Source organism: Amblyomma mixtum, chromosome 2 (assembly GCF_055824585.1).
Source record: "Amblyomma mixtum isolate Tamu chromosome 2, ASM5582458v1, whole genome shotgun sequence".
Lineage (NCBI taxonomy): Eukaryota > Metazoa > Arthropoda > Arachnida > Ixodida > Ixodidae > Amblyomma > Amblyomma mixtum.
This window is the reverse complement of record NC_143013.1, coordinates 281,848,053-281,864,535: the sequence shown is the minus strand read 5'-3', so window position 1 is coordinate 281,864,535 and position 16,483 is coordinate 281,848,053. Positions and strand designations below refer to the sequence as shown.

Genomic DNA, 16,483 nt, shown 5'->3' with positions numbered 1-16,483 from the left:
GACTTGTAGAAGGGGTCACAAGTTTGCGATTATCTATATTTAATACCAACAGTTTCGAACGGAGGAGCGTCCTTCCTCACGGTGTATATATATATATATATATATATATATATATATATATATATATATATATATATATATATATATATATATATGATGAGTTGGGGAAGTCACATTGCAAAACTTAACAGATTTATTCAACGTTTCGACCAGGGACTGGTCTTCCAGGACGACCAGTCCAGGATGACCAATTATTTCCGGAATAGGAACCACGTCAGAAAAAATTTCCAGTTTTGTCGACAGCTTAATCAGAGACATACCACCAACTTTTCCTTCGTTTGTCAAAGACACAACTCATTTTCTTTCTGACATAATTGATCTGTTCATTCCAGAAAACAGCATACTCGTTACCCTCGACGTCGCGTCCCTATACACCAACATACCCCACTCGGATGGGATCAGGGCGGTCGCTAATGCTTACAGAGGTTCAAAGCTGGAAAGACCAGTGGATGGCACGACCCTTGAAACACTTCTGCATTTGGTGCTGCAAATGATTAACTTTGAATTTGATGGCGACCACTATGTGCAAATTAGTGGCACATCAAAGGGGACAAAAGTAGGTCCTAGTTATGCCAATATATTTATTGGCATTCTGGAAACTGAATACCTGGAGAGCTGTCTCTTCAGACCCCTCTTTTATAGGAGGTTTATAGATGACATATTTCTTATATGGTGCCATGGTAAAGAAGAGCTACTCAAATTCATCGCTAACTTTAATAATGCTCACAGAAGCATCTCTTTTTCCCACACCTACTCAACCTCTACGATAAGCTTTCTGGATGTCAAACTTCAGATCACGCAAAACAAGCTTGTCACCTCCGTGTTTAGGAAGCCAACGGACAGGCACCAATACTTGCATTTTGAAAGTAGCCACGTAAAACATTGCAAGAAAGGAATACCATATAGCCAGTCTCTAAGATTTAAACGCATATGCTCCCGTGAAGAGGACTTCGCTTCTAACTGTTAGACACTCCGCAAGGATTTGGTCCGACAGCGCTACCCGAAGTCTATCATCGACGATGCCTTGGAAAAAGCTGCAGCACAAGACCGCCGTACAATGCTAAATAACACCAAGACTGCGCAAACGAACTACCAAACTAATCTGATATTAACCTACTCGCCAACAGCACCGAATGAAAGCATCACAACATTCTCCTTCAGAGCGACAAAATGAAGCGCTTGCTTCCCGAACCACCCCGTGTCGTATATCGGAGGGCAAGAAATATCAAAGATGCCGTAACCTCCTCGAAACTAGACAGCGGTGAAGTGCACACCTTGGAATAAACCGCGCTGTAAACTCTGTCCAATGATGAATAAGGTCACAGAAGCTCGCAGCACAGCGTCGTCTTTCTCATCAAAATTCGAGGAGATTTGAACTGTGACACCAGCAACGTAGTCTACCTTCTCGAGTGCGGTGTGTGCCGTGCTCAGTGTATTGGGCAAACTGAAACTCCTTTCCGATTGAGAATAAATAACCACAGAGCACACATAAGATCACTGCCAGATCTGCCTCTTTCAAGACACGTAACGACAAAAGGCCATTCATTTGGGAAGTTCAAGGCCACCATACTCCAATCTGGCTTCCAGACACATTACGACAGGGAAGCCGGTGAATCATATGTAATATTTAAATTTAACACCTTGTCTGCTGGAATTAATGAAAGCCCTGGCAAACTCTACTGCCTTTCTGGCTAAATCATCCTGCAATGTTTTGTTTGTTTGTTTTTTCTTTTCCTTGTGAACTTTATTGCATCGAAAATATTGTTTCTTAAATCTACTATGATGACAGTTGCATAAAGATTTGTTCTGTATTTAACATTTTCATTTCTGGTCGAGCACGAATTATTTTGGTTAAGCACGAATTCGGTGACGCTCGTCTCTCATGTGTATTTATCGCATTATTATCGTTTTGTTGTTGCTTATCACGGCGTTTGGGTAAACTTTGTTTCTTAGGACATTTTTTCACTCTTTAAATGTATTATTTTGGGCGCCTGTATTATCTCGCGTGCCATTTGTATTTATTCTAATATTGTTGTTGTGTTATTCTTAAAGGGAAACTGCATAGGTTTTAGAAATCAACGAGCTTAAGAGGGTCGAATGTGTGAAACCTGCAGGTAAAGCATGCGAAGTCTTTTTGGGCTAGCACTTGAAATAGTGAAGTAATCGCCGATTAAAATCCGGACGCCATTCCAGCTTTTCCGCAGCGCACAACGCCAAGTGGGGGGCGCATGATGACGTCATCGAAGGTATGGGTACATCTCCAACGCACAAACGCGTGCTTTGAAGGAAAAAAACCAACGCCACCGAAGGCGAACCCTGCCGAGAGTTGTTTGGCAGCGTCTAACGCGTCAGGGCAGGGTGTGGCTGACGACAGCGGTAATCTGAAATCATACCTTCCATGACGTCACGCTGAGTTTCCCTGCACTTCTCCGGTGCATTGAGGAGAAGCGCAAAATTCAATCGTCGATTACGTCACTATTTTAAATGCTAGTGAAAAAACACTTGGCATGCTTTACCTGCAGCCTATAAAGATCTGTATCCTTGAATGTCGCGAAATTCTCAAAAAAGTGCTGCAGTTGCCCTTTAAGCGGTGTTCCCTGTAATGAAATTTGCCTTTTTGGTACACTTTCTAACACTCTGGCGCTGTCTTTAACTTGTGGCTTTTACGCATTTCCCCACATATCCTCTGCTAAAAAATGCTACAAAAGTGACAATTTTGTGTGTATTCTGTGTTTTCATGTCACCTCTGCGTGTGTGCGTTTTTGTTTCTTTCGGCCATCGCAGTGCCATTTTCTGTCTTTATTTATACTTTATTTCCACTCCTGTAAAGAAGGAGCCTATCCATGTGGTTCTCATGTGCGACCCCCATGTGGTTTTGTTTCCTACGGCCATCGCAGTGCCATTTTCTTTCTTTATTTATTATTTTTTCTCACTCCTGTAAAGGAGTTTTCCATATGGTCTTCATATGCAACCTCATCTGTTTTTGGGGGTCCAAGTGCCACCGTGGGGAGACACTCGCAACCTGTCCGTCCTCGTGCTACCTTCTGGAGTCGCGCGGGGCCACACAGACGCGGCTAGAGGCGATACATACGCACACAATTGGCAGGCACTTCCCTTCTTCTTTTGTTAACCACCCCCACGCTTTTTTTTCCCCCCGAACTAGTCGCGTGCCCGCCCAGGCCCACCTCCCTCTTTCACGCGGCGCCTTTGCTGGCGCAGCTTGGCGTTTGTGTTTCGTGTCTCGGCTGTGTTCCTCTTTCCCCTTTGATTTTTCTCATTTTTCTTTTTCAAGCCCTGTGTGTGCCATGTTCACTGCTATAAGAAGACGCTTCCATTCCCTGTATGATCATTCTTGAAAAAGACCAGTCCCTGGTCGAAACGTTGACTAAATCTGTTAAATTTTTCACTGTGACTTCCCCAACTTATTATATTTTTAATCAGTTGCCTTGAAGATTTTCTTATCCCTTGATATATATATATATATATATATATATATATATATATATATATATGGTTTATAGTTATAAACATATATAGCAGCTTCTTAATTAAGGGCGCATAATATATTATCAGGCACAAAACATTAAATAACACTTAGCAGCCTTAACTACAGCTCCGTCAGTTATAATTACAAATCTTTGTTGCAAGCCAAAGAACGGCTGGAACACCCATCGCTGTTAGGTTGCCTGCGCACAGAATTATCCGCTTAATACGGACGCCATAAATCAGAGCAAGTGTTTACTCTGCTGTGAGAAAAGTAAACGTAATGGTTTTTCGGGCCTCCACTGTAAGAACCAGGCGACAACGCAAGAAAGCAAGCTGGTTATTGTCATTAGTTAATGGTCATGGCAACCGTGCGTATTTCAGCGAATATAAAAATTATAAAAGCTAGGTTGCAAAGCAGTCCTTGTGGCGTTGTTTTTCACATGTTCATAATAATTTTTTTCTTAAACCAATTATAAAGAGATGCAGTAACGGATGTGGATGCTACAGGAAATTTTTACTGCAGCTCAAATCATCATAATCAACTTCCATCCTAACTTAAGTTCTTTTGTGTTTATAGGTAGCTCTGCGATGTAATATGCCCAAGTCGCTCAGCTTTAGTGACGCTTGCGCTGCACGCAATTTATATGGTAGTGTTGAAAAGCGGCTGCACGTGTACAAGGCGTGTTCGGGTGCCCTCGCGAAAATTACAGTAGGAACAGACTCCACGTTCCGGCTCGGATGCGCTGCCGTTTTGTTTTTACGTAGGCGCAAACATAAGCGGCCACAACTGAATCGTCCTCTGCGTGCATATTTTTTTCTCGCTCTCTCTATCTCGTCCTGACAAATGAGCTCGTTCGGAAAGCGCCACAAGTGTTCCTTGAATCTGCAGCAATCTAGGACGCAAACACTGCGGTTATAAATGGGACAGGGCCCAGCTCACGTGTCCCTTTTGTACACGCCATATTGCTTGTTCGACGGAAGTTTGCTCAGATAAGAGGGCTCTGCCCGATAACGATCCTACATCGGGTTTACTGAAAAGAGCCTCGACGTCGTGTTCCCTTATGCTGCAGGGAACGAGTACCCGAAGTGGGAGCAGTTATTTTGTACAAGTGAGGCGTACCACTCCAGCAGACACCATCGCTCGGACATAAACTTTCTCGACTCGCTAGAAAAAAGTGACGTGGAGCTGTAGATAAGAATTCGAGACACCATAACTTCGTTTTGAGTTCAGTTGCAGTTGTTATGTTTACGAATAACAAGTTCGAAACGCTTTCTTCATCCTCCTGGATAAAGAACAATTAGCGCTAGCCTAACAAGGGCGCATCTAATTGAACCTTGTTTTGTATGAACAGGCAAGCTTTTCTATTCCCTCTAGTAACAATGGTCGTAATTTTTCTTCACTTGTGAGCACAACAGTCATAAACGCAATAAAAATAGAAATTTAGTGATAACGTGGATGCTATCATTACTGCGTTAACTACAAACTTCGCTATCACAAAGAATCACACTTGCCAACGCCTCCGTACTTTTCCTCAGCGGTATTCGCAAGTCGCCACTGTTCGAGAGGCAGATAAGTGCTGCTTTAAATAGCTATTTCTGCCATTCTGTGGACCCACTATAGCCTATCTGCTTTATGCATATTCCGTAAGATTTTTCAAGCTGCTGCTCGACTGTTCTAATGCAACAATGTAAGTTTGCGGAAGGTTTATACAAGAAATCGTCGCTGAAAAATTTGCTGTGCACATTTTCCAGTAGGGAAAGAAAAGAAAAAAAATCCCTTCTGCGTAATCAACGAAGCAAAACATCACTGCATCAAACCAATAAGGAGCAGGTTGGAATTGATTGTGTTGTTACTTGTTGCTTCGAACAAGATTATATTTTGTTTCCTCGGCGTGTACGGCCAGCAAGAAGAAATTAATTTCTTTGATATGTTGTAGACTGCGGCATATTGATTCCACAATGAAACGAATGAAAGTGCCACGGCATTAAGCGTCTGTATTTTGCTTCTTAACAAGTTACTGTTTTTATGGCGACTGCTATAAGCCCACAGACAAGCTCTGCTGCATTGAACGGTCGCAGTGGCTTCTCCCAGCGCTGTTCATCAACAGCGCCCACTATAAACGCGCATGCTTCAGAATGAGAGTTTTGACCAGAAATTTGTCTTTAATCTGGAATGAAAAACACTGTTGAGCTTCGAAGTGCCCTTAGAGCAAGTTTCCACACTTCACAAACGCTGTGTGTTTGGGCGCGCTCAGTCTGTTCTAGATTATCACATACATCGCGAGTTTTGTCTTGTCTAATTAGAAAATGGTAAATCCTCTAACATCCTCTGCGATGATTGACAGTCCATGGGCTCCTTTCCATACAGCAAATGCTTTCATGTCTTCTGGAGTGGATGGCTTAACGGCACGTTTTTCACAATGTGCAAGCTGTCTCTTGTCTCTTCCAACGCAAGCATTTCATAATTGCTTCGTATTCGGCCTATGATCGCTTACTATTTAAAAAGAAGTGATATTATTATCCGCACACATCACAAAGTAACGTACAACTGAAAGATATCAAAAAGAAAGGAAAAAATTTAACGCTTCTATTTCTTTTTTTAATGCTGTGAGATTCTGAACAGTTAATAACGCTGCTACGCAAGGCAGCTGCTCTCCTAGCAATCATGCCAAAACGGTTCAGTTGAATAGGAGTCTTCATAACAGGAGCGCCAGAAACACATTGTATCATCGCCGAAACGTTTTAAGTCGCAAGCATCCTCTTCTGGTTTTTGGGCACTATTCGCAGGTGTCACACTAATTACACCCTTAAAGGGATACTGAAAATAACTCTAAAAACTTTTTTTTTAATCAGTGAAATCCGATAGTTCGACAGCTGAAAAACTTTTTCCCGAAACTCTAATTCATACTCGGGAGACTCTGCGGACGATACAGCCGAAAACTGACGTAAACTGTCTTAAATATGGACTCTGTGAATGCTGGCAAGACCGGTGCATCTTGCAGTATCCGAATAAAACTACCGACCGGCGCTGCAACCACGACCTTCCCTGTGAAGCACCCGAAATCAGAGCTACCAAAATTTTTCGGTAGAGATGTGCCATGGCAAGAATTTTGAGAACAGGTCATTCAAATGATCCACAAGATCGATCGGCTTATACGACCTTGGACAAGTTCATATTCTAAAACCCGTTGTGACTGGAGAAACAGCAAGAACGGTCAAGGGCCCGCGCCCCACGCCACAGCGCAATGGCAACGCCATATTGCTGCTGAAACGACGCTTCGGGCTGTGAAGACGCCATCGTACAAGCACAGACGCGAAAGCACTTGGACCTTGAGCCTGCGCGAAGTGCCGAAGACATACGGTACCTCCGATGGCTATACGATAGCCTCGTCTCTCGTCTCCGCGGGCTGGAGGCGCTCGGCCGGAAACAGGAGACCTATGGCACGCTCCTCTACCCTTTCGTACAGTGCGCTGCCGAAAGAAATACTTCTCGAGTTCCACCCAGCCATGGTGAGGGAGGAGGCGTCGGAAATGTCAGCACAGAGCGAATTGGATCTTCGCTCCAAAGTGGAAACGCACATGGACAGTCACAAAAACAGCTGCAAAAGGGACTCTGTCTTTATTTTCGGAGTCAATAGACTTCTTGAAGATTGAAATGCATAGCCGCGAGAATCTGGTTGCGCAGCAAGGCACAAGCAAAAAGAGCCAGATATCAATGCTGAAGACGTTGAGCCGAACCGGGAGTTACGAGACAACCATTGGAATGAAAGCTAAACCCTAAGTAGCTGTACTGCAGCAATCACTTTTACTCCACAGTAGAGCGAGCTATGTGAGCTTGGAACTACAGCAAGACTGTATGACCCACTTCGATGGCTAGCTCGACTCGCTGTCAGAGCAAAGGCTTTCTTCCAAGAGCTTTGACGAAGAAATTTGGAATGAGATGGAATCCTAGGATAGGGTCTGGACACATATAGGGGCCATTGGTTCGAGAAACTAACCGAATTGAAAAGAGTGAAGGTGGAACGCTGTTACAAAACGAGCACAGTCGAGCCTGCCATCAGAACGGCCCTACACGCCAACCCAGTGGCACACGGGGAAGTGGCCTACATATGCATAACAGATGCGGATGTGATTACGATCTACTAAAGAACGTTCCGACAATGGAAGAAGAAAGACGAACAATGGAAGTCTTTCAAACGACAAGTTCCGCTAATTTTGCAACGCTGTTAGGCAGATACGATAGAGCCAAGCAAGAAGACCCTTCCGAGTGACAACATGGGTATTACGATGCATCAACAATCTACTACATGTGAACACACGCAAGCGTTCACTGACAGCGGCTGAACTGGACAATATCGTATACGGCAAGCTCAGGGAGTAGGCCCGGAGAGGGAAATTCAGTGTGCGAAAAAAGGAGATCGCATTCCAGCAAGCTGGCCACTGAGGGGCATTCCAGTGTTTATTGACAGCGACAATATTCTTCATATATGCGGCAGACTTCAACACAGTGGCAAGCCGTACAACGAAAGGCAACCCGCTTGTACTGTTGAGCCGGCATCGCCTGATAGAATTGCTCATGCGTCAAGCACGCCACCATGTGCTACACGGAGAAGCACGAGATACTCAGGTACAGCTGAGAGGTTATGCATCATGAAAGGATGCATAACCTGTTAACGCTACAATTGAAAGAAAACCAACATAGATCTTTGAAAGCTCTGGAACTCTATCCGGAAACAAGACGTTCTTGTCTACTTTACAAAGACAGGAATCGAATGAAAGTTCATAGTTGAGCGCGCCCCATGCTGGGGTGGCTTTTACGAGCGACCTGTCGGATTAGCAAAACTTGTGCTCAAGAAAGTTGTCGCTGCTAAATTTGTTCTTCGACGACCTAGAGCTGAAGCTAGTATGCGGTTGAAGCTAGAAAGACGAGCTAGAAATTGAATGTCTTGAATTTGAAACCTGTGACCAACGTCTACGACAAACCATCCAGAACCGTTTTGCCCTTCCTTCTTCTTGATAGTGAAACGCCTCCCTTCGCTGCCTAGCGAGGGAAAGTACGAAACTGACGAAATCAGCATACCCCTTCAAAGATGTGGACCCGACGAGAGCAGACCACAGACGCCTACTGGCTTCGATGGTCCACAGAGTTGCTGGAGGAACCGCGAAACGTACAGAGTCAGAACGAACGTCAAGGGAAAATGATCAGAAAAGACAGTTTGATTCTTCTTCGCGACAGTCTTCAACCACGGCAGCAGCAGAAGATGGCAAGAATCGAGAAACCGTTCCCAGGAAAAGACGGAAAGGTCCGATCGTGTCTTCTGAGACTACATGGAGGATCAACCCTCGATAGACCAATATAATTCCCGTACCTACAAGCATTAACGTAAAGGGAAGAAACTTAGCCATCATTTTTTAAATTTTTTTAGGGGAGGGGGTGTACTGGGAAACTGAAACAAAACCGCCCAAGTCGGAAGACAAGCCAAGCAAGCTTCGAAAGAGAAACTACAGAGCGCCCGTTGGGCCTCAGTCGTATCATGTTAAGTGAAATAACCAGATGTCGTTTTTCCTCGCTACCTGAATTAGCCCCGTTTACCGAACGCGGCACAAATAAGCTGGCGGTGAAACCGCACAAAACAAGAACATTCAGCAATAATTTCTTCTTCGATCGTTCTTTCTTTACTTCATGCGCTTTTGCAAAGATAGCACAACATACGGGGAACTCTTTTGAATACCCCCTTCTTTTTGCAAACTTTTGGCCAGGCCAAAAGCCACGGAACACCTCTTTTAAAAGGGTAGAATATAGTTAAGTTGCCTGCCATGACCACGTCGTTAATGATGAGGGGCCACTACGAGCTTAGCCGGATGACTTGTGTTGTTCTAGAGCTTATATCATAGATGACATTACCAACGTTCCGAATTCCGTCAGGGAATTTTTAGCGGAACGATGTATTACACGGCTTGGCATCATACTTCGTTATTCGGGGCATTCGCACCATACCTACCATCTAACAAAGCTGTCGTGTGACCTCTTCAGTGCACTGATGGTGATATGCTCCGTCATCAGCCTTCATTTAGGCAAAGAAAGCTACAGGAACGCATTAAGAAACACAGGATATAAATCAGGGGAACCCGAAGCTGTGAATGTCACAATCGCATCACGGAATTGGGCGCCCCTAGATGGCGCGCGCGCACGCTCAATGATCCTGTCGAGTGCGCCAGTCGAGAGGTGAGCATATCATTTGGAAAAAACAAGAGCGCTCGCTGTCGCGGAGGCAAAAAGGGAAGGGTAAGGAGAGGAGGAGGAGAAGGCAGTGGAAACTAGCTAGCGTGCCGCCGCCGCCGGGGTGCCGGCTGGATCGTGCGAACCTGCCGTTCGCTCACCGCGACGCGACGCCGGCTGACGTCACTGGGCGACGTCACAGCCACGCGCGTCACGTGGCTGCGCGTCCGTCGCGGCGGCGTTTCCGTCGAACAGCCAGGGGTGCGCGCACGAAGCAGCGGCGCGCGAAGAGAACGCCTTTACGGAAACGGCGCGTTGTGGTGGTTGGCGGTGGTGGTGGTGTGTCCGCTCCGCGCGCTTCGGTCTTCACGCGCTTTTGAAGAGCAGCCCGGCGACGTCGTCGACGATGCTCCTCGCCGCGCGTTCGGCCGCGCTGCTACATCAGTGTCACCGTGTGTGATAGCACCTCCCCGCTACCAGCTCCTTTTCTTTTTTTGTCGGTGTGTGTATGTGCGCGTGTCGCGTTTGTGCCGTGGCCTCCCTTACGTTCTCTTGGATAACCGCGCTGGTGATCCTTCTCCTGCCTGCTACCTGCCTGCTCCTCCGGGATTTTTCTCTTTGTTTTCATTTTCCTGCCTCGTCTATACCGCCTGTCGGTTTATCCGGAGATTGTGTCCGCCCTGCTCCGGTGTGACAGTTGTTGCGCGCACGTGTGACGCTGACGCCGTCCGTCCGGTGTCAACACGTCGGTTACGCTTTCTCTGTACGTCACTGCGCGAACTCTTCAGTCTCCGCTCCTTACGGATACATGGGACACCGGAAACGGAATCCGTGCATGACTCCAGGTAGGCAGACATTGCTCTCTTTGCATGCAACATTGCCTCCCTCATTACTTTCCAGCCTTGGCATCATTGGTCCATCGAGAAGACGCCAATTCCAGTACGTTCTTGATGGATGTCGCAGAGCTGTTGCGATTAAGCCAACGCACATTTCTGAGCAGCTGTTTTGCACGTGAGGACGAACAAGTAGGTGCTGCGTATGACAAAGAAAAAAGATACATTCCTTGCCGATGGGATAATCATGGATGTGGGCCTCACACAATGTCAATCCATCAGCGCGCTAAGAAATGTTTTCCCCTTTTATCACTGTTCATGCAGTCTATTGAAAAGTCTGCATCTAGACAGCTGCGTACTTTGAGGTCGCCAGCTGAACTGGTCACGTATGTGCTGATCTTTACTTTCGAAGGCTTCTCATTTTTATAAAGTCCTGCATGTAAAGAAACGAACTTGTAAGGGTTCTTGTTCTCCGCTGAATAAAACAGGAAGCCATGCCTAACATGTGAATTCGTTAAAGCAAACATTCAATGAGCTGCGTCGCAGGCCGTCGCGACGTGAAATCCCAACGGCGCAGCCATGCAGTCAGTCACTCCTTCTTGGGCGACCTTCAGGAAACATGTCTACTGTAACCTTGAGAAGCGTCGTGTTAAGAAGCTACTCGAGTTATTCTTGTCGTTCCTCATCCACTTTTCCGCATTAGAGGCGATTGGCTACGTTCGTCGTACGTCAGTGCATGGCCTTGTTTAATGCACTTACTAAGCGCAGACACTTTGAGCGGTTATACTTTCCGAATCGCTATCTCTTTCTTCGACGAGGTGCAAAGTAGTAATTGAGGAAGAAAAACAAACGTATTTTGAATAAAATAATTCTAGAAGGAAACACTTTTGGTTGTTTTTTTTTTTATAAATGGCGCCTTGTCTGAACAAAACTCGTCCTCTTATGGTCCCTATTAGAAAACTGATGGTTGATACTACACAACCACGCCATCGATCAGCAAAGTTCGTAATGCCGTGACTAAAACGGCATCCTCAAGTGAGCAGGATGTTGACTGGTGCACAGCGTACTGGATGTTGTTAAGGAATAGTTTGTCCTCGAGCTCCTACCTTTATGTCCGCTTCGTTTGTGCAGTTTTGTAGGAGCACCAAGTTTTTGTTTTTTGGAGAACAGCCATGGGACGTGTGGAAATGCGGAGGAAGTAGCTGATGCGTAATCGTGCAGTATGCAGGAAAACTGTCGATCGGACTCGGTATCCTTGACACTGTCGCTTGCAGAAGTATAGCGGCTGTCGCAGCCACGTGGCGTCTTCGTCTTTGCTGCTGGCAAGTGCGTTACGAACGCGTGGCAGCTTGAATGTGCCCCTACTCCGCCAACTGTTCAAAACAGTTGTGAGATAGTCCGCTTCAAAATGAACGGAGGCACCTTGAATAGCTCTTACCTCTCGTAAAAGTTTCACTTTTCATTGAAATTTTTCTTGTTTTGTACTTATTTCTATATTTAGAAAGCCAGTCAGTTGAATTTTCGGGATATGCGGTGAAGTCACCCTGTTGGTGCAACAGAAAATTCAACGAAGTAAACCTGTCTACGCTTTTGGAGGGTCGAATAAGTGTTCCCGTTTGTATCGAACGGAGCTGTACGTGCGTGTTGTATGGCCCGTTCCTCATACAATCGACTCTTTCGCATCTGGATTACAAACATCGTAATCGATTTTAAGAACCCCTGGCAGCCCAGTCTCGCGTGACCCAAGCCATTATTTGAAATCACAGGCGAGGTCTTTCAGCTTCTTCATATGGTTGGAGTCTTAGACGATTTTGTAGTTTGAATAGATGATCACTTTTAGGGAATGATCGTTCATTTCATTTTAGACTCTTGTTTTTTTCCTCATAAGTCATTCAGCCTTGAGTCTTTGAACCATACAACGCCGTCCATCTTTCGGAAGCGCGTGAGGTTAACGCCCAGAGGCTGTTAACTTTTAGGCCTGAACGTTGTAGCTGTTCTGTCAAAGATCTCACGAGACATTTCCCAAGCGCGCCAAGCAATTGCCGTAGGCTAGCTGTTTCAACTAATGCCAGGAGGAACCAGCGCTGTATCTGCTTTTCATTGTCTCTCCTGATTCCCATTTCACTTCGTTTGTCATTGTTGGGGGCTTTAACTCCACAATTGTCGACTCTATTAAACAGCCACGTCTTCACCTTTTTTTTTTGTTTTCTTTCCCTTCATATTTTATGCGTACACAAAGTTTCGTAACTTGGAAGATTATATGAAAAAAAAAAAAACATTGCGGAACTTTCTGTCCTCCGTATTGGCGGAGAGGTCATTTCCACGCCTCGCGTCCTCGTTCTTTGTCGTGTGTCTTGCTGGTTTACGCTGGTATTTGTATGTAATGGATCACCAGCTATCCCGCACTCTTACCCTACTGAATTTCATCGCTTCACTCGCCGTTCCTAAAATGGAGGCCTTCCCAGGACGCACTTCATCCATTTACCGACAGGTGGCGCATCCACTTGAGCCATGGATGCGGTAAAAGTGAGCTTGTCATAGCATGTGCTCAATGATGATTCCGGACAGAAGAAATTCTAGGTACGGATATCTGCTGTCGTCTACTCTGCCGCGTGGACATGGGTATTAACTATTTGGACGCGTAAATTCGCTGGGCAAGGTTGCGCCACTTACCACTCCCTCTTCAAAGAGGATACCTATAATATCCATCCATCCACTCACCTATCCATCGACAGACCAGTACGCAGGTCTACCACGTCTAGGCCCACAAGGGCAACGTAGCCTTAGGGAAACAGTTAAACGCGAGAGTTTTCGGTTACGACTTAAAATGCCAACACCACTGACCCTGAGAAATTTCCTGATAAGTCTATGTCAGCGTAGAAATAAAAATGTTTTGGCAGGGTTTTAAAAAAAATACGAATTTGTAGGCGTGGATAGGACACCTTCTGACCCTTCTTCCGTTAACCGAGCTTGCTGTCCCGCGCGCATGACTTCACACGGGCGATGATGCGGCGTGCTTTCTTCGCCAACAGCAAGAGAGAGTGTACATCGGCTCGTGATGGAGCCCCTGCGGCGCGGGCGTTTGTTTTCTATGGCGTGTCGATGATTGATCGGCGCCATAGAGTGGCTGCGACCACTGAGCGCTGCTACGTCCTCAAAGTGAACAGCCCAGGGGGAAAAGGCGGAAAAGAGGGGCGTTGGTGGCGGGGCGGTGTAGACTCGGGTAGTGTACTGCACGCGTGTGAGCGTGTGCGCGAGGTTTAGCGCGTCTGCTAGGTCGGAGCAACAGGCCCACTTGCGCCCGCGTTGCACTAAGGCAAGCATCATAGCGTGGGACGGACGACCACGGATCGTCGTGTTTATCTGAGCTCCGGTTTCCCGTTTCACGTGCTGCGGCGGTCGGCATCTTGATGCGGTTGCGCCGATGACGCATTGTGGCTGCGTCGTTTAAACAAGGAACATGGACGCGCAATTTCCTTAGCCGGCGCTAGCGTATCGCTGGGAGCATGGCCAGTTACAGCGGAGTGCAAAGCTTGCCCGGCTCGTTTCCCGCCGGTGAAGACTCCTTGTTTCGGTGGTTTCGAAGTACAACAAAAAGAAGGAAAACATACAACGGGCTCACTATAGATGGCCTGAATTCGAGAGTTTTCCCGCGAGGTGTCTGCCGTCGGCGGTGCGTAGCTCCGACACGAAAAAGTATGTCCAAAGCATGTGAGAAAGTCTCTGGTGTGATCCAGAGAGCCTCTGTGACTCCAGACCTCTGCCATTTTCAAACATTTAATATTTGTAATGAATCCGGCAATTTTTGGGTGATATGCCTGGGGTGCTTTGTAAAGCAATTAGTGCACATTACATCCGCTTGCTGCTACGATCCCTGCGATTGTTCATATTGCTCAAACAAAAATCAGCCGTAAAAGCAATTTTCTTTTCACACCAATATAAAAACAAGAAACTTCGGCTATAACCTCAAACTATAACTTAAACAGAGCTGCACCGGGCGTCACTGCCACGGACGGCCTTTGCATTTATGAAAAGTCAGCGAAGTTGTTAATCGCACCCATTTACTGTATGGATAAATGGGCAGTATTACCTCTTTTCAAACATCGAATCCCGAACGAGATATAGCCGAACGATTTTGATTCAACTGTTGATCAAATGTAGGCGCCCATGAGTAACACGACGGCGGCCGTCGCACGCGCCACATCATGTAGCTCTTTCCGCCTCGGCAAGATTGCCCTACCACCCTCACACATCTGGCGCTTTTAAGGCGGCGCCGACAGCCAGTTCGGAGCGATGGCGCAGCCTGATATGCACAGATTGCGATCTCCTCGTCGCGTGTCGTGCGATATCTTGATTCACTGGAAGGCGTCGAGAAACGGCCTTTCCACGGACGCAGTGGCCGCCAGTGAGTGCATTCAGTGACCCTGAACTTGCTCCTCACGGGAAATTTGCTCCTATCTGACTCACTGCAGCGAGTACTTTGCGCTCGAGATGTTGGAGATTTTTTGTACACGTACGGGGCTATTTCCCGAGCTGCTTTATTACGTAATGGACTGGCTTATCGTTTATCCAACGCTGAAGGCTGCCTCTGTGCTATGCAGTATCCTTTCTTTTTTGCCTTGTGCGTGATTTATAGTTAATGACGGTACTGCTGCCGTGCGTTTAGTTAGGTTCTTGTTGTTAGCTTTTATCCGCTTTCGTGTGAAGGCGTCTTCGGTCACCAATTGATGATGATGTGCTCAGGCTTAATGGCACATACCGACTGCGGGAGGGTCATAAAATCTTGCTTTATTGATTCGCTTTTTTTTTAACCGTCTTGTTCTTTTCTTCTTCTTGGCCGGATCTGCGCTCTATTTGCTTTTCCAGCTCTCAAGAATGCTTTTTTCTTCGCTTTTTTTTTCTTTTCCGAAAGTGGCAGCGGATTTAGCTTGACAAAGAAACAAGCAATAATGATTTCGGGAGAAAAGAAGCATCAAGCAGGCTCAGCGCAAGGACTAATGAGAGCTCAGTAAGGGACAAATCTCTTTCCAGCGTGCCACTGAGGGAGGCATGTAAAAGAAAACAAGTTACCCTGAATATGCAAGCACTTTGGAGCCTATGGAAGCAGCCTTCAGAAGAGTTCCGACGGAGTAATTATTCGTCGGCACTGCGTTAATTAGAACTACTAGAAAGTGCAGATCCTGTCATTTTAAATGCCACTTCCAAGGTTGACCGTGTGCGTGCAAATGCTTTTTTCATAAAAACTCGAAACACACAGCCCTCGAGCACGTGCTGCTGGGGTGGAAACTAAGAGTACTACACTGTTTGTGCCATTGTTGGCGGATAAGGAGTGGTAATTAGTTGCCAATAAGGAAGTCGGGAAATTAAATTTGTTTAGAAGTCGACGATGTGTGTTATGTTTTCGAGGGGTTCCTTAGTTGACTCGAGAGGCTCCGGTTACCACGCCTCAACGTCAGTTCTGGGAGGCGCAGAACAGTTCCAGCGAGGCAAGCGCCGAGTATCCTACGTAAATTAACAAGAACGCTTACATTGTTTTCATTAACCACGCAACAAAGCTGGCGCATGCGTACTGTTAGCGTAGCTGGTACCGCCTACGTTTAAGCTCACCCCGAACGCGAAAGAAGGCTGGGGCAAGTCGGGAGAACCACCTTTGCCCACAACCTTATATACTTATTTTGTCACTCTGTCGACACTGTCACGTGAGTCGATGACACCATGCAGGAACTCACAAACAAATCGGGTATCTGTTGTTTCAGCCAGCGTCTTCGCTTCGATGGACGCGGTTGTTGCGACGCGCGTCTGTTCTTTCACTCTTTCTTCTTGTTTTTTAACTCTCCTCTATCTAAACGTGGCAGCGGTGGTGGCTCGGCCCGAGCCAGTCGGC

The 16,483-nt window shown here is 46.3% G+C and overlaps 1 protein-coding gene across 3 annotated transcripts in view; it reads left to right on the top strand.

The window, feature by feature from the left end:
• The first annotated feature begins 10,002 nt into the window (after positions 1-10,002).
• The window catches only part of LOC149364195 (uncharacterized), a 270,656-nt gene continuing 264,175 nt past the window's right edge, over positions 10,003-16,483 (top strand). For all 3 annotated transcript variants that reach the window (XM_089574177.1, XM_089574179.1, XM_089574175.1), the window contains exon 1: positions 10,003-10,611. The gene's annotated coding sequence lies outside the window, so the exon portion shown is untranslated. The remainder of the gene's footprint in view (positions 10,612-16,483) is intronic.